The 22110-nt window shown below is 36.7% G+C and overlaps 1 protein-coding gene across 4 annotated transcripts in view; it reads right to left on the bottom strand.

Moving 5' to 3' along the window:
- The window catches only part of mef2cb (myocyte enhancer factor 2cb), a 277190-nt gene extending 261917 nt beyond the window's left edge, over positions 1-15273 (bottom strand). For 3 of the 4 annotated variants that reach the window (XM_041185709.1, XM_041185712.1, XM_041185711.1), the window contains exons 1-2: positions 15099-15273; positions 14640-14734 (exon numbers count right to left, since the gene is read on the bottom strand). The gene's annotated coding sequence lies outside the window, so the exon portion shown is untranslated. Of the gene's footprint in view, positions 1-12530; positions 12837-14639; positions 14735-15098 lie in introns of those variants that run through there. The other variant, XM_041185710.1, reaches the window with a different exon arrangement.
- Positions 15274-22110: the final 6837 nt, after the last annotated feature.

The following is a 22110-nucleotide window of genomic DNA, read 5'->3' as shown; positions in this document are numbered from 1 at the left end:
TTCTGTAACATAACGGATGCTACAAAACATCACTATGCAGTCTTATTAAACTAGTTCACATAAACATATATTTCACTTGCTTTGAAAAGTTGCTAAAAAAGTTATTGACAAAATCTTTAAACCTAGAATACATTGTTCTAATAAGCAGTTTTTTAGAGTAACTCTTTCAAAGTATGTGAAACATTTATGTGCAGAATATTTTAATCTTTGCAAGACACCATATGTAATCAAATGAATGTATTCACCTTACAAATCTATTTGTTTACAATTTAGAGTGAACATATGCTTTTGTGAACATAAATGACCAGAAAAAAAAATGAACCAAAGAACAAAATGATTGTTGAAGCTTTATCTCATCTGGTACACTATTTTGTTAATTGGAGGTGGTACAGTGCAATTGCATTCAATTTCCCAAAGGGTTAATCTCTTGGTACAGCTCCATCATGACATATGACAGCAAATATATTCATTAGTGTTGAAAGTCAACCTTGCAAAATGATCTTGCAAAGAGCCATAGCTTTGCAAGATCACCTCAATCATAACAGTTTTAAAGCTGAATTAAACTCAAACGATGATAAATGCTATAATATGGATTAATATGGCTTAAACCACTGAGCCCAAAAAACCAAAGATCCTTGTAGCAATCAAAAGCATCAACTGCCCAACTGCATCAGGAAAATGCATATACCTAGAGGACTGGTTAAAGGTCAATAGTGGGTTTACAGTGTAATCCGTACATGAAATGCGTTTACCAAAATCTGTAAATGTATCACACAGGTTGTATTGTATGTATTGATAACTAAATGGAGATGAGTCATGGTTTGAGTTTATCTGAATCTGGTTTAACACAGTTAAGTTTCACTCATGTTAGATCATTTTTTGCACAAGAGAAAGCTAAGTGGTTAAAGGAAATAGCAATGTTGCAGTTCGGATATAGTTCAGGTGCAATGGAAGATCATGTGCTCACCTCTAACTGGAGTGAAAAAGGAGGAAAAAATGACATTTTATTTGAGTGAAAGAGATTGACAGGAAAATTCTTTCTTACCAAAATATTACACATATATATGTATGTTTACACACACACAGGCAACAAGTAATTTTTGTCCTAGAAATATGCCTTAACTCATGAAAAGATGGCCTATTGATCAAAATCCAATACATTATTGTTCAATGTAAAATGTATTTTAAGTGATGAAATGCAAACAAAAATTGTTAGAAAAACTCAACAGATCAGGCAACAGGTGTGGAGAGAAACAGATTAGCAGGCTGGGTTTTAATCCTAGGGATAGCAAGAGTCAGGAAATTCCCTGGCTAGGCCTGTCGACCTTGGGAGAAACTGCCAGCAAAATTGGGATTTTCATTGTGGGGTATGGTGATGGGGAGGAGAGGAGAGGCGGTGGTACTAACTGAAGTCGGGCCTGCCACTCCCAGAAAGAGTTCAGAGGCAGCCATAGGAGCTGCTGGGTTGCCGAGTGCCAAGGCGGGCTATTTAAAAGGCCCACCTCAGTACTCTGGGACTTCATTCCAGTTATACTAATGATAGCAATATAAAGAACAGCCCTCGCCCCTCAAGCCCCCTCCTGCCAACACACTACCCATGCCCTATCCATGCCAACTGATGCCACATCATACCCTGCACCCACCCATGGCCCCTGATACCCTCTATGCCAAGCTAGAGCACTTCCATGCCCATTCACCCACTGTACAATCTGTACAGAACCAATGAACCCATAGTAACAATATATGTGAAAAAGCTTTAAAAGTCATTCATTCATAACTTTCTACTTCCTTAAAAAACTCCTTTCACTACAGCCCTATATAAGTGTCACTTATCCAGGCCTTTAAAGTATCAATAGCTGGAACTGCAAGCACTTGAAGCATCTTTATCTTGTGTAAATAAACATTGTGCAATTGACAGAATTGATCAGAGAGTAAGGGCAGTTAATCAAGCAAAGTTTTCCCAGGGGTGCAGCTACTTCAACAGTCTAATGGATGCCTGGGCTCTCAGCCAAGAATGCATAATGAGGTTTTATATATATATATATATATATATATACACACACACACATTTGAACAAGTAGCTAATATTTCACTCATGACTTTTCAGGAAAAACACTTTTTTGATCCACTATGCCCAATTAAACTAATTGGAAGTCCATTTTTAAAAACTAGCAAGATCTGCATGTATGTTTTAAAAATGTAATCAGGTATTGCAGATGCAACATAGAAGTATAATATTACACAAGTTTTTGACAATTATATCACTGTATTAGTTTTTTAAATGCTTTCCTTAAATAAGTGTATGCTGAATAAAAACGTTATGTGCGTGAAGTTACTGTACGATGCTTCACAGAATTGAGGTTTTAGATGATAGCATGAACTGTGATCTAAAACTTGAAGCATTTGTAATAATTTGATGTAAAATATTATGTCAGTCTATGTAATCTATACAAATTCAACTATTTTTAAGAACTTGTTATGCTGACAGAAATGATTTAACTGGCTCATTGATAAAATAACCTTGATATGATGTAAAGAAATACACACAAGATTTGTGACCTAGACAAACAGCATGATACAATACCATGTGACTTATAACTGTGCTGAACAAATCTAACTTTTTTATTGTGTTATCTGGATAATTACAATATATTTGTGTGCTTTATGTATTTTAATTATCATTATGTATAACCAGCTAGAAAGAAGAATGCATTTCATTCAATAGGGAATCAGTTCTAAAAATCAATTAGTTTGTGTTAATTGGCCACTTGATCTACTAACCTAAATTCTTGTGCAATATCCATGCTTTTCATGTAATACCAACTTGGCGGTTTTGCTTATTGTTCAGAATAAAAGAATAGCTTAATGCTAATGTTGTTTCATGTTACAAAGTACTTTTTTTAATGCCTTAAAAATAGTAGTAACAAGAGTAACTTATCGACATTTAATTCAGAACTGCCAAAAAGTGAGGAGCTGCAGTCTAAAAGGTTGTAACTGTTGAACAGAAAAAAATGCACAGGATTATAATACAAACAGAAGGTCTTGTGGTACAATGGGTAGCATCCCTGCCTCTGAGCCCGAAGCTTTGGATTCAAGTCCCACTCAAGAACTTGATGGCCAAGAAAGGAGCATTCAAAATGCAGCCAAACTGGTAGAGTATGAACATACGCCAATGGCAGGTGGTAAGAGAGAGAGAAATTCCTGATCAGCCATGTGATGGAAAGAAATTGGAGTCGCCACGATCTCTATCCATAGCTCCAGGATACAATATGGATGTAAAAGTGCAAGCTGCCATAGCAACTCTGACCCCTTGGTGGGGGGGCAGTTGGCTGGACAGCAGTGTGGATTAGATTGGTGCCAACAATATGTGATTCAAGACCGGCTTTTTGCCCTAACCGCAGCACTATGGGTCGGACCTGTCTGCAGGTAGAGAATGCAAGAAGAAGATAATACAAATAACTTGGGTAGCCAACTGAGGACCACTTAAAAATAACACAAAAGAAAAATACTGCTGTTGTTGGAAATTTGAAATGAAAACTAAAAAGTTGGAAATATACAACAGTTCAGGGAACATTTTTATTTATTCTTTCACGGAATGTGGATGTTGCTGGCTAGGCCTACATTTGTTGCCCATCCCTAATTGCCCTTTAACTGAGGGGCTTGCTAGGCCACTTCAGAGGGTAACTAAGAGTCAACCACATTGCTGTGGGTCTGGAGACACAGGTAGGCCAGATCAGGTAAGGATGGCAGATTTCCTTCCCGAAAGGACATTAGTGAACCTGATGGTTTCATGGTCACTTTACCGAGACTAGCTTTATACTCCAGGTTTATTAAAAATATATTCTGCAGTTTGAGACAGTCCATTCAGCTATTAATTTTAGATAGCTTATTTTTGCTCTTCTGAACGGAATTTGTTAATCAATATTTCATCACGCGCTTTAGGTAGGAGTTTCTAATATAACAAGTTTGTCATACAACATATTTATTCACTACCATCACCATATTCTAGTTGCCCCGACAAGATGCTGGTGGGCCCTCTTAAGTAGTATTACTTGTCAGTCACTTCAGACTCAACCACCAGAGTCATGTGTATGTCAAACCAGATAGGGGTGGCAAATTCCCTTCTCGTTAGCAAATCAGCTGGATTTTTATGACAAACCAGCAGTTTTCAATGGTCATTTTTTTTTCTGGTGCTATACCAGATTTACTGAATTCAATTTCACACATGCAGTGTGAGATCTGAACTCACAACTTTTATGTTAGTCCAGTACCATAGCCACTATGTTACTATATCCGGTTTATAATTACATACATCATTAATGGAAGGCAGCATGATGATACATCAAAATGAAGCATCAGTTTACATGTGATGAAATCTCAATCTCCCTAGGCTGGACTTTTCCACAAGGAAAGAAAGAGGGATAATCAGAAAGCAAACTGTCAGACTCCATTCTCGCATACTTCTTCGCTGCCAGTTTAAGAACAGAATTGGCAGTGGCTTATGACCATGTCACATGCCTGCTTTTTAGGCCATAAATGGAATAGGCCTTTGAAGAAAGAAAACAAATGACCAAAAATAAGGGAGAGGAAAAGCATAAAAAGGCATTTAAAGAAATTATGCCTTAGTATTCAGTGACTGGTCAACAGTCAAATGGTAAACTAATCTATTTAAATAATTAGCAGATTAGCATTCTTAACAGTGGAAGAGAATAGAGAGGAAGCATTATCCTGCTGCTGAAGTTTGTATTGTGTGTATAGACAACAATATTATGCAATGACACAAAAATTACCTTTATTGTTATAAACTTAACAAAATGAGTGTAGGGGGAGACAGGGAATGCATTTTCCTTCTGAAAAAGTCAGGAAAACAGTTAACAGGTATATATTCATGTGCAATAATATCCAAGAAGCACAACTCATATAAAGCTGAGCTAACCTACTACTTGGTTTCTGTAACACAGGCAGTCAGGTTTTGGTAATCTCAGACTTAAAATGGTGAAATTAGCCATTATAGGAGTGAGTCAAAACCAAATACACAAAAAAAAAACAAAATTTAACTTGGAACTGAGCTAAGTTATTACTTATACTATTGATTTTGATACCTGTTTCAGTAATTCAGGAGTAGCTTGATGTTCAATGGCTTTGTGTCGATTAAGCATTAGCCAAATTGGAGAACTGGACGATAGTAGAACTGAAGTCAAGATACTTACTTTCCTAGCAGACTGTAGCGTATTTGTAAATTTGAGATTTTAACTAATTCAAAATCCATCCACTTAGAGTTAAAATTGGGCTTTTATGGGCTTTTAACAACTGCTATGTGGGATGAGTGAGATTCCATAGAGCAATAGTTTGCTTCAAAACTGTTACAGTACTGTTTTAGGAATATGGTGTACAATGGATTCTCTGCTTACAGTGTGGTGAAATGAGAACTTTGAAAGTATACTCATGTACACTTTATATGGAAAGTAGTTAAAATCTGGAATGCACTGACTGAGAGTGTGACGGAGCCAGATTCAAACGTGGCTATCAAAGCGAATTGGATAAAAACCTGAAGGAAAAATAAGGAAAGGGCAAAAAGTGATAGCTGAGTTACTCTTGCAGAGAACCAGCACAGACACAACAGGCCAAATGGCCCCATACATAGCACTGCATTACAGCATTAAGATTTATTATATAATATCAATCACCAGAACATGCCTAAAAATCTAACATATGAAAAATAACTGCATGATGATGAGATCTGAAATTACATTGCAAGGTAGAAAATCTGTATATTCTTTGAATTTGACATTACTGTAAAAACTGTGCATATAATTTACATATTATTCACGTGTAATTGTCTAAATAATGCAAGGAATAACTTAGAATTTGCATTCAAACGGCATGGGAAAATAAGGATGTAGTTTACAATATATGTTTTAAGGTAGCTCTTAACCTTTCTCTTCTATCTAGATTCCAACTATATATTAAAGGGGTAAAAATATTTTCAGCAAGATAAAAGTTAGCATTTAAATCTACAGATAAAAATTTTTACACAAGTGGCCATTTGTTTAGGCAATTTTTTTTGTTACAGATCATTTACAGCTAAGCTAATTAGATTTCATACAAATACTAGCAAACGTTGGCATGCAAAATGTTGATTTTAAACTTTACTAATAGTCACTAACAACGTATTTTTTTCCTGAATATATGAACAATACCAGACAGATGAAGACCTCTGATCCATCAGCCTGCTTTATCTTTGTATGGAATAATAATCGCAGCCCTTGATGGCTCAACCAATTTATCCAAGAAGTAGCTAAACCATTTAGATCATAAAGGTCCCAGGTTTGAGGAGCTGGCTGAACTTGAGTGCAGCACTAGGGGTACTAAGATTGTTCTTGATCTCAGATTAGAAAGAGCAAAATCAGTCAGGATTTCTGCTCCTGATACTGACCAGGCAGCAATGTTGGATATGTGCATGTGTGGCTGTTGGGCAAAGACATATTAATTCTGGCCGCCTGGATTAGAGGAAAATAGCAACACTAATGTGTGGCTGCACAGTAAAGGGGAATGTACCGCGCAGAGAACAAACAGACCACGCAGAAGCAACATTCCCTTTAAGACACATGCATATGCCGTCAATCTTAAAGGAACCACACAATGCAACAAGCTGGCTGCAGACAGTAAAACGAAGTTAGAGGGAACAGTGCTCATCACTACAACTATCATAGTTTATCACACACATGCAGCAATGTTTCAAATATATAGTTTGCTTCTATATCATGAGCTAACTATGGCTTAGATAATGTTAAAATGCTGTGCACAATTTCAATATATCAATCCTTCTCTTTAATACTTGCATCAATTGTCAAAACATTGTAATAAAAAATTAATTTACAAAAAAAGAGTTATTCTATTTTTCCTTGCTATTCTCCTCTAATCCAGGTGGCCACAACTTATACATCTTTGCCCAACAACCAGACACGCATAGATTCAACAAGTACTATTGGGTAGAGATCAGCAGTTGAAACCTTCCTAATCTGAGACAAAGACCACTCACACTGCCAAGTTCAGCCAACTCAGCACAGATCACAAACCAAACCTGGGACCTTCATGATCTATATGATTTAGCTACTTGCTGGATAAACTGGCTGGGCCACCAAGGGCTGCAATTAATATTCCATTCAAAGCTGAGGCAGGCTGATAGCTCAGACACCTTTTTCTGTCCATCATGGTTCATAGGTTCAGCGAAAAAAGAGCCTACATTTGCGAAGTACCTTGAGTCATCCTCAAGCACTTTTACAACCAACAGCTTTTCCAATAAATGCAGTGGCTTGTTGTTTAGTACCCAGGCCAGAGTTGCATCATTAATTATATTATTTGTTTTAAACAAATTATTTTTTCTATAATTTGTCTTCACAAAAACTAAACCAAAATGTTTATAAAGAGAACAAGGAACTTTACATCCTCATGATATCTCAAAGCACTCACACCTAATGAATTACTTCTAAAATATAGTCACTTTTGTTAAGTAGTCAAGCAAGGCAACCAAGTGCCATTCAGATAGTGACAAATAGCAATCAGATTATTGGCCAGTTAATCTGTTTGGGTGGCGTTGGCTGATTAAGGAATGTTGGTTAGGATACTGGGAAAATTCCCTGTGTTTGTTCAAAGAAGTGTTATTGGATCTTTACATCCAGAACAGGCAGACAGAAATTTGGTTTAACATCTATACTGGCAGATGGCACCTCCAACATTGCAACATTCCTAAAGCGCTGCACTGAGGCATCATCCTAGATCATGTGTTCAAATCCTAGGCTGGGGTTTAAACACATAAACTTCTGGCTCAAAGAAAGAGCCACCACAGAGCCAAGCTCACACAAAACCAGAACACTATACACCGTAGCAGCAGGCACTGCACTGTCAGAGGTGCCGCTTCTCAAATGCGATGTTAAACCCAGGCCCCATCTCCCTGCTCGGATGGATGTAAAAGATCCCATGGCACTACCTTGAAGAAGAGCAGGGGAGTTATCCTAGGTGTTCTGGCCAACATTTACCCCTCAATTAACATAGCAAAAAACAGATTATCTGCTCATTATCACCTTGCTGTAAAGTGCTTTGAGATGTCCAGTGGTCATAAAAAGTGTTATATAGGTGCAAGTCTTTCTTTCTTTACAGTGTATTTTGAAATTTTAAAACTACAGAATCATGCCCATAAAGATAAATTCCTCATATCAGTCATTTTTATAAATTGAATTTTCAGTAATGCATGGTCTTCTACATCTCTTTGCAACTGTTTACTGGCCTGATGGACCTTGGGTGATAGATTCCAGCTAACTATCATCCAACTATGGCATGAATAGCTTAAGGAGGCCTAAGTGGAGGGAGCAAAAAGCCATAAAACCTACAAAAGACACAACAGTAATTCACCTCAACAGGCCCAGCTGTGAGTTGAAAAGTCACAGAATTTGCTGCTTCTTGACACAAAGGGTTCCTATTTATTCAATATTTGAAGAATAATGTTAAAAATACTTGATTCAACTTACATAAAAGTCCATTTGAAATGTTTGTTTTCATATCTTAAAAAATAACTAATTTTCATCAATTGTAAATATCAAAAGTAACAAAAAGAAAGGCCAAAGATACGTCTTTATTGCTAAATTCTATTTTTTATGAGCATTGCAATGTTCAAGAATAAAATATAAGCTATTGAACCATCATAGTCTGTGACTAAAATGTATAGTGAAGTTTTCCAAGTGCAATCAGGGGGTTGAAATGTCACTGTATAAATGATTACAGCTTGTCAAACAATAGTAAAACCACATTAAGCGTAACACCTTTTTTGATACAGTTGCAATAAACATTCATCAAAATACGAGTCAAATTATAAATTAATCATGTGTTTTAGCTCAAATTTAAATTGTACAGGTCAGTTATCAACAATAAAATTAATCACTGGACAAACAGCAAATTATAAAAATGTCATTCAGTTCCATTGGTTTTCAACTTTTGCAATGATGGTCTGTATAAGAGTTGACTGCCTACATTAATGCTGATGAAGAATTTATATTAACTGTTAATGACTTTTGGTATCCTACACCAACAAGTAACATAAAGTATTTCAAACTCAAGATTTGATTCAACTGCCAAACTGATAACTGTGCATGTAGAAATACCATATCATAATGTAAAATTAAACTAACAATCTAAGAAAGCTTTATGTAATGTACCATAAAGTGAATACAATAATCTTACAGCAAACATGTAAAATTAAAATATCTTTAAAAATGGTTTGTATAATATGAAGCGTGACAATTTTAAAGCACTACCCATTTTTCTATGTTACATAGCACAAATGCAAACAAATAATCTTTAAATACAAGCGTAAAAAAAATCCCAACTTAATTGTATTATATATGCTCTAAATAAGACATGTCTGATTCGTCTAAATCTTTTTGAGTTTGTTCTAAGTGCTTCCTGGGGTCCTACATATAATTTTGACTTTAAGCAGCATCATAATCCCAATTTAGTCTTTATGCACCATGTAATAGAGCAGCTTAATTTATCTGTCTATTAATGCAAAATAGTTTATTTACCCTGTAGTCAGAATGAAACGGTATGTAATTCTGCCTTCCAACATTCCCTTTAAATTTAAATAGATTGTGTAGCTCAAACATACTGTTGTACAAATGTATCTGTCATAAATCTTTAATGGAATTACATCTGGTAATCACACTAGCATTCTTCTTCACACACAGCTCTAACTTGATTTTAGAACAAATGGTCTAGTTTTAACTGCATTTAATACATTACAAAATAGCATGAAATTCAAATGTTTAAATATATACTGCATAAAAATCTTGCAATTGTGTCTCTTGTATTAAGTGTACCCAAGATGTTCAACACATATCAGTTTTATATTTCACAACAATTTAGAATAATATGACATGAGAACATTCTGTAACCATTAGCTTGGTAATTAAGCATTAAGTTCAGAGAAATAGCTGGAGTAAACTGAAGGAGGTACAGTATAGATTTGATTTTAGCAGGTTTAGATTACAACCTATGTAGGCCAACCAGCAGGGATACTGTCTCCTCACATGATAATCAATTGAAACTGGAGTGTGCCTTGCCATGCCCCAGCAATCGGCTCTGGTCTCTGGCCAATCAGGATGACACGTGAACCGCCTAATCCTTCCTTTGTACGATACATAAGACTCTGTTGTCACTGCTCGTTTTTCATGAATTGCCTGTGAAAGCCTGTCTGATTTCTTGAAGATGACAGGCCACACTGAATGCTTGCCGTCCATTGTGCAAATGCCTGTGTGACTACAAGATTAAAGTACTAATGAATATATCTCTAATCGCATGTCCACATGCTATAAATTTGCCTTAAACCAGAGCAGATTAGGATTTAATCCTACAGAAGCAATAAGCAATTATTAAGATTAATATATTTTGTCTGATTCAACAAAAAATTGATAGTCTAGATATAGCTCCTGCAACATAAAACCTAATAGTTCATGCTCAGTGTCCCTGAAATAATGCTGCATACCAATCTGCATCTTTTTTTATAATTGCCATTATTTGTCCATAGTAAATTGTTAATTCAAAATTTGACTGGGACATTAGAAAATATTGTCATAATCTAAATATTAGGAAATTATTTTCTGAGCACTGTAAGCTCTTGAACTACATAATAAACATATAAACAATAATTGGAAGTCAACTTTGAAATAGTGCCCTACAAGCCTTGACACTAAGCTACAATGTCACATTGTGCCATCAGTAGGTCCTCTTATCTAGTCATCTTTTCTGGGTACCCGGTGACACATTTTGTACTGTCCAAACATCAAAACTGTACTCAAGGGTACTACCATCATTCTACATGTTGCAGCATTTTAAACATGCAGGCAAACCCATTTTTGTATTAATTTCATTGTAGATTTTGATTAAAATTATGCCTATTTTAAAATAATCTGACAACGCTGTATTCCCACAGAAATAAAACATCCTTACATGCATTATCAAGTCCACATAACCACCTCATGCTAAACTATGGGGAAGCACTGCCAAATTCATGACAATCTCGAGTTTTATCCCAGTAAAGTACATTTCTGCTGCTGTACTAATGTATGTATGCATATTGATTTTATGTGGCTTTGCGAATTTCTTTCCTGATTAACTAAATTCCAACAAAACACATTTGTATGCTGGATACATGTGCTAAATGTGTTTTCTTTTTGTTGGCCTTAAATGAGACAAAGGAGTTTTTTTATGAGTCAAAACAGACGCGGAGAAGTTGTTCTCACCCATATGTTTTTTTATGTAACCATGTAAACTCCACTTTATTATCAATCCAGAAATGAGTTTAATGTACAGACGCAGGTAGGAGCTGGGAAGAATGGGCTGTAGAGAGCTGCAGGGGTGGAGGGTGGGCGGGGATGGGGAGTCAAAAGTTATTGATTTGGTGCAACTAAATAGTAAAGAGAGGAAACATCACAAAAATGAACGTGTAAACGTCGTTTTAAGAAGCATCTGAAAGCAAATCGAAAACTATGGTAATACAAAATAAGTGCTACCAAAAAAATTAACAAATAATTGCATTGCATGAATGTATAGGCAGACGATCTTGAAGAAAAATCACTAAACCAACCGAATTGCGTTTCCTATACTCCACATTAATATCTTCCCTATGCAACACTCCCATACCCAAAAAAACGCTGCCAGCAAAAACAAACTGTAGTAGTCATTTCCCAGGCTGGCACGCCAGGGCTCCTGCCTACCTATGTACTCACATAGAGACACCAGGAAATAGAAGTAACCTCAAAACCAAAATCAGAGCCAAGGAATCGTTCTTTAAGTTTGTAATGACAAAATGCTCACTCCACCTAGTCAAAATTATATGTTGACCCAAACGTTGGCTTTGCGCCAATGCTCTGACCTCTGACCAGTCTGAATATTTACGCATTTCGATTTCGCTTACTTTTTTCTAATGTGATATATCGGTGTTGCACTCATATATTGCAATGATTTGCAGTGGGCGTTTCAAAACTACGTGAAAGCATACGCACACTACACGGTCAATTCTCATTAAAGGAAAGGGTTAAAGGTTTTGAAAAAGTTGGCTTTAAAAGTATAGATTACTTCAGACAATATGCAAATGTCACACTCCCCAGAAGAAGAAATACCATGTACAAAGGGCCAATATCTTGTTCATTTGTGTTAACGTCAAATAGAGAACACGGAGCACACACTACAAGGTCAAAACATTTGGGTGTAATCAACAACACTACATATCAGACATCACAAAGTAACAGGTTTCATCTTACAAACCAACGCGACCTCAACAAAGCCTGAACACGGAAAAAATCCGAATTTTAACAGCTGGTCGCAGTAGTTTGCAATGCCTCTGTCAAGGTAGTGGAGCGAAGTGAAGTTTACAACCAACTCGCAAGTGGCAATCATAAAGTATTGCAGAAACTCAAATGCAACATTAAATATATGGACGCGAAATTTATCCTAATTGATGTCGGAATTTCACTCACTTTCAAATCTTCCCTGAAAAAGTATTTTCCAAACGGAAGGTCTGCATATGATTGATCCTTGGCAACACTTACTATCTCCCTGCTCTGGACCTGATTAACGTGTCACGCTCAGACAGGAGGTTTGAACTTATTTGATCCACCACACTCGGTGGACTCGGCTGGTAAAAATCTGAACTCTCGTATATTCACTGTTGATAAAAATCACTAGATATGACTTGAAACAATCCAGCGGTAGGGAAGAAGAAGTAAAACGACCACTGTTCTCCCACAATCCTAAACCAGTCATATGGATTATCAGTTTCATTCTTGAAAAGGGGCGGGATCAAATCTTCAGCATTTTCCTAAAACAAATATCGTGCCACCAGACAAGACAGAAAACATATTAACTCCTTTATAACGCATGATTAACCAATACTGATTCTCATCGCAGATAAACAAGCTGACTACACTCCTTTTCACCTTGATATAACACACTGTAACTTGCATTTACTCTTTATAATAGGTATTCATCGCCTCCATGTCTATATTGTGAGAGATTTGTCATATTTTGTTTTGATAATCTAATGTTGAGCATGACCTTGTCTGACAGCACGTTGGCACTATTTCTGTAACTTGGCGTCCAATGTAATGTATTACAGCCATTAGTATGATACATTAAAAATCTACAGGGACAGAAAAAGACTAAGAGAATAACTGCTCTCCCCCACGCCCACCCCCCTACAATATGATTCCCCTAGCCTTGTTACACTTGTAAAATGATCTTTTCTTGCTAAACTACTGGGAAACGTTGCCAAAATTACGACAATCTCGAGTTTTGTCCCAGTCAAATGCATTTCTGCTGCTGTACTAATGCTGTCACGAATCAGAACCAAGCCACTGTTATACAGTCTGAGTTAAACCAATGCTCCTGTGCCCTCGCAATTAATTGCCTGAAATTTGATGAGCACTTAGCAATAGAGAGAAAGACTGGAACATAAAGTGTGGGATGAACTGACGTCTTTAAAACAAAATCTAAAAGTATGCATCGATAAAGCAAATGAATGGAAAGGTAGCAAAAGTTTAAAAAATAAACAGATCAGTATGAAACCTGATATAAGGGATAGCTGCATGGGATCAAATAGGAATCAGATTATCAGCAACTTGAGGAAAGAGTTACAAAATGAAAGTAAGGTCCATGATGAGGAGTTAGATGTAGGTGCACTAAGAGACACTGAGGCTTTGCATGGTTCAGTATATTGCGCAGCAGTGTGACTTGGAAAGCAGCTCTACACATTCCACTGTCTGAGCGTTTCCTACTGCGCCAGGACTCCGGCCCCCCTTACAACAATCCTGTTATACCGAACAGCTACATGGAAATTAAAACAAGCAGTTTCTCCCAGGCGGCGTGGAGTTCAAATCCTCTGGACAGCATCAACACAGGAAGTGCAAATCACTACAGATAAAGATTGGTAGTAATGGCAAAGTTGAGGAAATCGCAAATAAACAACCTCAGCTCCAGATCCAACATAATTCAAGTAACATGACTCTCCCCGCATAAGATGAAATGCAGAATGAAAGTGACTCTTTGAGTGCATAGAAAGTACGTACAGCATCGTGTATTCACTTTTAGAACGAACTGTCACCGACTCATCACTACAAGCTATTAAATGTAAAACTATAGCATAAGAAAAGCCAGATTTGATGCAAATTCTCCTGTCATTGCAATTTCATTACTCAGTAATGTGTAACCGTAAGTAGCAATGCTTGAAGTAGTCAATGATCAAATGTACTGTATCAGAGCTTCTCTACAATATTACTTCACATAGAATTAACCCATTTCTAATAATTGATATTTACTGGCGCTCTCATCATGATAGAGAAAAGCCCACCCAAAAATATTAATCGCATCGTGTCACATTATTGAAAGCACTAAATATAAAAGCGGCAAATTAAAAGTGAAAAAGGTCCATTGTCCATACTCGTTTGGCATCTGTAGATACAGTATATTGCACACTAACTCCATTTTAGTCATTGTGTGATTTCTGTACTTTCACACGGACCGCACATGTCAAAACAGAATCTAGAAACAAGAGAAAAGTATACGCACAGTAGAATTGAAAAATCACTTACCGCACAAACCTCGACGATGCTGCGTCCTCGACCTCAATTTTCCCCCTCTTGAAGACGAATTAAAGTTACTTTAAAAGCTCCAACTTCTTTGACACCTTGGATTAAAAGCAGAGCAGAGAATCGACCATGTTACAAACACATCAGCCGGCGCAAAGCTCGTCATCATTCACCACCACAACAACACGTTTACGGGCCATGTGAACATTAAAGATTAAACAAAACCACGGCTGAAACAATGACAGAGAGTATTAACATTTAATTCCCTCCTCGGATTTGTACAACGTAAGTTTTAAAGAGGGGGGGGGGGAAAGCCAGCCAATTTAAAGCACAGCAACATCCACAGGCCGTAATTTGCTTGCCATATAGCTTGAAGCATTAAACAATTACTGATGTGGTCTAGTCATTAAAACTGCGCTACTGTGTTTTTTTTTGAGAAAATAAGTTTCTATTTTTACTGACCAGTGAGATGAAGGTAAATCGACTGTGAGGACTGAGATTTGTATACATTAATTTTTTTTTAAAGACAATACTTTAAAAAACTGACATATAGAGAGCTATGGATAGAGCCATTTCGCAGTGAGTGAGTGAGAGAGAGAGAAAGCCCTGCTCGGTTTAGTCAGTCTCCCTGTCTGTGTGTATCTGCTTCTATATTTAGCGGAGGAGCAGCTCCAGCGAGTGGAGGCGGGGCCGGCGCTGCGCTCGCTCGCGTCGGGAACGCAACGTCACAAACGCGCGCGCACACAAGACTGGGCGCGCGCCCCCGCATGGATACACATCCACGGCAGCGTTTCCGCCTCAGCGCCCACCTCAGAAGCCCGGTAACCATCCGCGCCCGCTGACAAAAAGAGTTCCACGCTGGTTTCATGTTACTTGTGTGTCTGTGGGTGGGTGGCTGGTACTGGCCAGGTAGAATTTATGCCCCGTTATGGAATTGCTACTATTATTAATTGTATACACATAGATGTATTAAAAAACTTGCAGACTTTGGTTGTCATTTTAAAGCTTCAAATATAAACTGACGCGGCTCGAGATTCGCTTTTAACAGGATATATGTTCGGTTATTTGGGTCTAGGAATAAAATGTTAAAATGTTGGTACTCGCCCCTTTCCCAACATATGCCAAACCCACTGAAGCCGGGTAAACTATTAGAGAGCGCAGTAAGTGCGTGGTTTTGCCTTTTTCTTTGATGTATAAACAAGATTGTGGCCGCCCGGTCGACCAACCTCCCTTCGGCCCCGTTCCCTCCACCCTCCCCTCCCAGTGCCCGCATTCACACCCCCACCCCTTCCCATTGACGTCACTGCCCGAGCTGTCAATGCGCGTGGAGCTGTCAATCAGCTCAAGTTGTGCAAGAAATGGAGCAGAGCCGAGCTGGAGCTGCTGCACCGCCGCCGCAGCTCCAGTGCTTGTGAGAACAGCAGCGATTTGACTGAACACGTCATAGGTGATCAATCACAACAAACTGTTACTTTTAATATCTACGCAGGTCAGATTAAACTTAAATGCAGCAGACTCTCTCTAGTTGATCAAAAGAGCATGCCAGATGACGTACAGGGGTTGGGAGGCTAGAAGTTACTGTCAAAAAATAACCATTTTATTTATTTTAATCCTTAACAATTTTAGATGAGTCAGAGACCATTAGTTATCAATGGAGCAATTAAAAATGAAATCGCGGAAGTTTTGAACACTAAGGATATGACCCTGGAAATCTTTTTTCACTAACTTTTTGAGCTTACTATTTTAACGTGCATGTTTGCTAAGGTACAGTGTTTTTGCTGAAAGAAATAGTGGTATTGCCCACAAACGTTCATTTTCAAACGCACTATTGGTGAATTTAGTTTCGTTCAGTTTACTGGAAGACCTGTAGACACAAGGTAACAGATTCCTACATAAAGCCATCAATCACGTTATCTGATAATCCATGTTAAATACAGTACTGTGCTGTAAAACATTCTTGCCGTTTCTTTCAGCCTCTTCAACTCAACTTGATTTACTCGTTTGTTTTATGTGAAATACATTCCCACAATGCGCAAGATGCAGCGATCGCCCACATGCTTGTATATGTTAGTGAGCACGTCAGGTTTATAAATAGGGGTAAATAGAATAGTACGATATATGGCAGGAAAGCAGATAATTTCTTTCTGTTAAAGCTCAACAAACCTAATTTAAAATGGTCAGGACCAGATAACTTTGAACGTTTCTAAATCTCATGCCGTATTTTATATATACGGCGAGAAAGGGAACGATTTGGCCACGCGTTTTTAAGAGTCAGTAAATATTTCTTATCACTTATATGGTGTAATGTCAGGCAAATAAATCCAAAGATACATTTTAAATTTCGGGCTAAGCTTGAAATTAACTTGCAGGGCTGTTAACTGCGCTATAGCATTTAACATGAATAAAGAAGCAATAAATAATGTTGAAGTTGCAATCCTGGTATAAACGTTTATCAGTTATATAATCTGGAAAAAAAGCAGTCTACCATACATCCTGGCAAACAGGATCCTCTTTCTCTATAGTTCTTTGCAAATCAGATGGCCAAACTAGGGGAGCTAGAACAAATGTAAGGACAGATGACATGTATTGACATTAGCTACTCTGAACATAAAAAAGACCCGGAGAAATTGAGGGGGGAGAAAACGAAATGCATCCATGAAGCACAACCAAATATATGGGGATCAATGGACGCAGGGAAAAAAATAAACTTCACAGAAACTGACATGTTGTTCTCTAGTTTGACCTAACATGCTAAATCACTTTTTATAATATTTTTGAAGTTGTTTCACCATATCAAGCACTACTGCTGTGTAGTGACTGAATAAGTCAAATCTAGCTAAACTGCACAAGATTCACAGAGCTTTACTAGAACTTTTGGGAATGTACCCCAGAGGATTGTGGATGCTCAATCAGTGAATACATTTAAGGCTGGGATAAACAGATTTTTGGTCTTTCAGGGAATCAAGAGATATGGGGAGCGGGCAGGAAAGTAGACTTAAAACCCAAGATAGTCATGATTGAATTGAATGGTGGAGCAGGCTCAATGGGCCATGTGGTTTACTCCTATTCCCATTTCTTGTATTTTTGTGTATTCTACCAGAACACCCCTTTTCCATTAACATTGAACCCAATGGCTTGGTATCTAATACACAAAACCACTGATTTATGGTGATGGAGTCCAATCCAAAGTTTATGAAATAGATTTTAAACACATTTTGTTAATAATGTTTTGCAATTCTAACCATTTTTGCAAGGAAACCAAAAGCAGTAGACTCTCAGGCATACTCTTTTATTTGAGTGTCTTTGCATGTCAGACTCAGATAACAGAATACAAAAGCCCTACATTTATAATGGTATTGGTATTGTATAACCTTTAATAAAGTATATGTATGTGTGGAAGGTCAAATAAGTTTGCAAACCTGCCTTTGATGTTGCTTATTCCTACTTATGTTATTTTATTATTTGTTTTACCAGTCATAATGATTTGACTACTTCGTAATCAAACTCATAATCACGTGATAAATTCAGACCATTTGATTATGCTGTTTTAAAAGTAGCCTGCCCAAAGTGAAGAAAATATCTCCAAGAATAATCATTTGTCTACTGAAATAATAAAATCCCATCACATTTATTATTAGTTTAAGGTACAATTTTTGTAAAAGACTATATACGAAACCAGAAATAAGCCTTCGAGTTGCAACATTAGTTTTTGATTTCAAGGGTTTCACAAGTTCATAGATTTGAACTCAGCTTTTGAAATCAATGAGGCAGATTGAAATACTTGCTTTTTCGTGTGACTTCACAATCAAGTTGATTGGCTAAAGGGGAAAAAAATCCAGTCTGCTGTAAATCTGTTCAATTTAAAGAAAATTGTGTCTCAAGCTCATGTTCACCATCTAGTCATTTCTATAAACCCCACCTCAATTATTGACCTTGCAAGCCATATAAGATGCAAGTGCTTGCACTCTAATCTTAATGATAGTTAAATTCTAATGATTGAATTGTAATGTTCCTTTCACATCTGTCCTAAATTTCAATTATAAAGTATTTGTTAGTCGATGTTGCAATGTGACTCAATGAAGTATCAATTTCTTATTTGCAGCGAGTCTACAGAGCCGGGTGTTGCTGAAACCTACATTAGAAGCATGACCTAGAGGACAGCTGTAAATTATGTATGTCAAAGTCAAGATTATGTCAACCAGTTTTTGGACTTCAGACTATATCTGACTGGTTTAAACAAATCACTGGTGATATCTTAACTGTTTCCATTTAATGAAATTAATCTTCTGTACTAATAAATGAAAGGGGTAATTTGATAAAACAGCAAAACGTAAGTTTTGAATGTACTGCTATGGTATTTACACATGATAACCAGCTGTTGGATTTACTCAAATCACAGATTAATATCAATATCTAGCCATGTCGGCTCTGTACATCTGTTACAACTGATTTAACTATTAAAATGAAAGTTTGCAGTTAAAGAAATTATAGTCAATAGATGAATATGGTATTAAATGCTTGCTTGTGATTTCAAAGCTGGGCATATAAAACACTAGCCTTATTTTAGGGACAGGTTAGCTAAGTGTTAAAGGTTTATAATGGCAGCATAACAAAGGTTGAGGTTTTATAAAACACTTAAACTCTTTTTATCAAGTTAACACTTAGAATAATTCTACTTAGAGTTTTAATGAGTATGCTGATAACTACAAAAGGAAGGTTTACCTGGATGCTTCAAAAGAAAGCACAATCAATAATAACTAGTACAATATAGTTGACTCTTACAAATTCAAGCATATCCAAAAGGACTTTTTACTGGAAGTCTAAATAAAATGTATTGCCATTTAATTAAAGACATATATAGCCTCAGTTTTGTCTTAAACATGGCGTTCACTTGCACAAAAACAGAAAATGCTTGAAAAGCTCAGCAGGTCTACCAACATCTGTGGAGAGAAAAACAGAGTCAACGTTTCAAGTCCGTATTACTCTTCTTCAGAGCAAAACGTTAACTTTGTTTTTCTCTTCACAGATGCTGTTAGACCTCCTGAGCTTTTACAGCATTTTCTGTTTTTGTTTCAAATTTCCAGCAGTATTTTGCTTTTATCATAGCATTTGCCTGATTCATTTAGAAGCATTTTAAGCAGTTTTCAAACTCTCCTTTGTCCACCATGCACAACAATAGACAACACCCTCAAACTTTCAAGTATTTGTACTTTGCTATAATACAATAACCACTCATACTGTATTACTTTAAAATAAACACTTATTAGCATTTGACTTACTAGAAAGGCTATAACAGTTTTATTAGCTCTTAGGTAAAGTTTCTACACAAATGTTGCAATGGAGTGTAAACATGCAAATGTTGATGTTTTGTTACTTTTTGGTCCAAAAACTCACCAATGTCCTCTTTCCTTCTTTCTATGCTCTGCAGCACCTGCTGCAGGCTCGGTTGATCAAACGCTGCAGGTAAAAAAAAAAATCCTGAAGGAAAAGCCAGACCAGCTGGCTTTGAAGAGAAACCCCCCCTCTTCGGGATGAGCTTGCTTCGGTCTGTTTCCACACTGAAGACAGAGTCTTTTTCCCCTTTCGATGTTGACCTATAGTTGCATGATGCTTTGCACAAGTGGCTGGTTGCCCTGTGTCCACCTGCTTCTGTCACTCTGGGGTAAATTTAGCCTGGAAGGTATCACTAACAGTCAGACCTTTGTCAGTTCTGGCAAGAGAAATAGGAATACTGCCCAAGTAAGCATGAACAGGGTTCAGATGGAAAAATGAAATCAGGAGGCTTATCCAAAAATCATTTTTTTGCCAATTAAATTACTTACATATGCCAGAAAGTAATGTTTTACTTTTAACTGAAAATTATTCTTACAGCAGTAAACTATATTTAGTAGCTAATACATTACAATTTGTAGGTTGACATAAGGTAGCATTGCTTGCTAAGTTGGATTAGTTGCACAAGAAAAAACTTCTTTGTCACAGTTTTTTCCAATTTTTTTAAACATGGAAAGTTTTGTCTTCAGAGTATTAACTGTTAGCCTGTTGTAGCAAACTAATTGAAATTTGTACTGTAATTCTCCGTCACCAGTATCAGGGAAAGAGTTAAAACATTAACATGAACCAAGCAGAAAGTAATATACAAAATCTACTGTAAGTATATTTGATAATGTTATAACGTTTGAGCTGTACAGTTATGACATATGTATTTTGTAAAGAAGTAGATTAAGAAGTTACCATTTAATAGCAATTCTAATGTATTACAGCTATGAAATCTGGATAAATCTGAGTTACATTATTTATGATACCAATAAATAAGCCATGCCAAGTCTACTGTTTTAAATTCTAAAGAAAGAATGTTTGGATTATGAAAGAGACATATATCATCAAAGAAGAAAGTAAAACGATGTGTTATCAGAGATTCCCTTTTGTTAAAGTTCCTTTAAACACATTAATGCTTCTTGTTTTGTATTTCCACAACAGGAAGAAAAATGCACCTAGAATAGTATTATACTTAATGTCATAATAACATTACATCATTAGCAATAAAACATGTATCATTTATGAATAGCAGCAATAAGGCTACCTGCAAGATGCAATATAACAATAAATAGTGAATGGTATTATGAATTATCATCTCACGCTTTCAGTTCTCAAACTGGAGAACACTAAAGTGAACTTTACTTGTATATATCTGTTTGTTAACCTGCCTGCATTTGAAGGCACTGTAGCACCAGTGCAATTTCAGAGCTGCTTCATACAACTGAATGTGCTATTATTAAACTGTGAGTCAGGATCAGTTTTGTGTTCCATAGTCATGTTCACTAGGAACCAATCTATTACCAGACAAGCCCATTTCTACATGACATTAAAATCAAACCCCATAATCTGTGGAAATGCAATGATGATGCTTTTGGTCCAGAAGTAACAATTATACTGTAGCAAACCTCACATCAATATAGCAATAACATCATTCTGGCAAGCACTGTGGCCATTACCAGCTCTGAGGTGCTCATGTCCAGCCAGTGCAAACACAATGATCTCATCAGTGCCTTTACCATTCGGAAGTTTCATTTTGAAGACTGCCACTCTAACAATGTCTCCTTTGTAATTTTAAATGTATAAACAACACTGTTCTTGAAATTGCCCAACTCCTTTCTTTGTGCTCAATGTTGGGTGACAAAAATCCAGACACCTACATTAATGTAACCCAATATGAGAATTATTTGACACGGTCAATTGCCTTTGGCAAAATATTATTTGGTGACAGGTGCTGGTAGTATTGATTATTAACATTTTACCATAATTTATTTCAACATTGATTGAAGTTAATATTAATCTCTGAATAATAATACAGATTTTATGTTCAAATCATATATACAGTATATGAAGAGGGAAATAACTAAACTAAGATTTTTATGCAGACACAAGAACATTTTCACAAAGTTATGCTACAGGGGCTGAGATGGAAGCTGTTGTC

This window comes from Carcharodon carcharias, chromosome 4, assembly GCF_017639515.1.
Source record: "Carcharodon carcharias isolate sCarCar2 chromosome 4, sCarCar2.pri, whole genome shotgun sequence".
Classification (NCBI taxonomy): Eukaryota; Metazoa; Chordata; class Chondrichthyes; order Lamniformes; family Lamnidae; genus Carcharodon; species Carcharodon carcharias.
The sequence above is the reverse complement of the archived record's forward strand: the minus strand, read 5'-3'. Positions and strand labels throughout refer to the sequence as shown.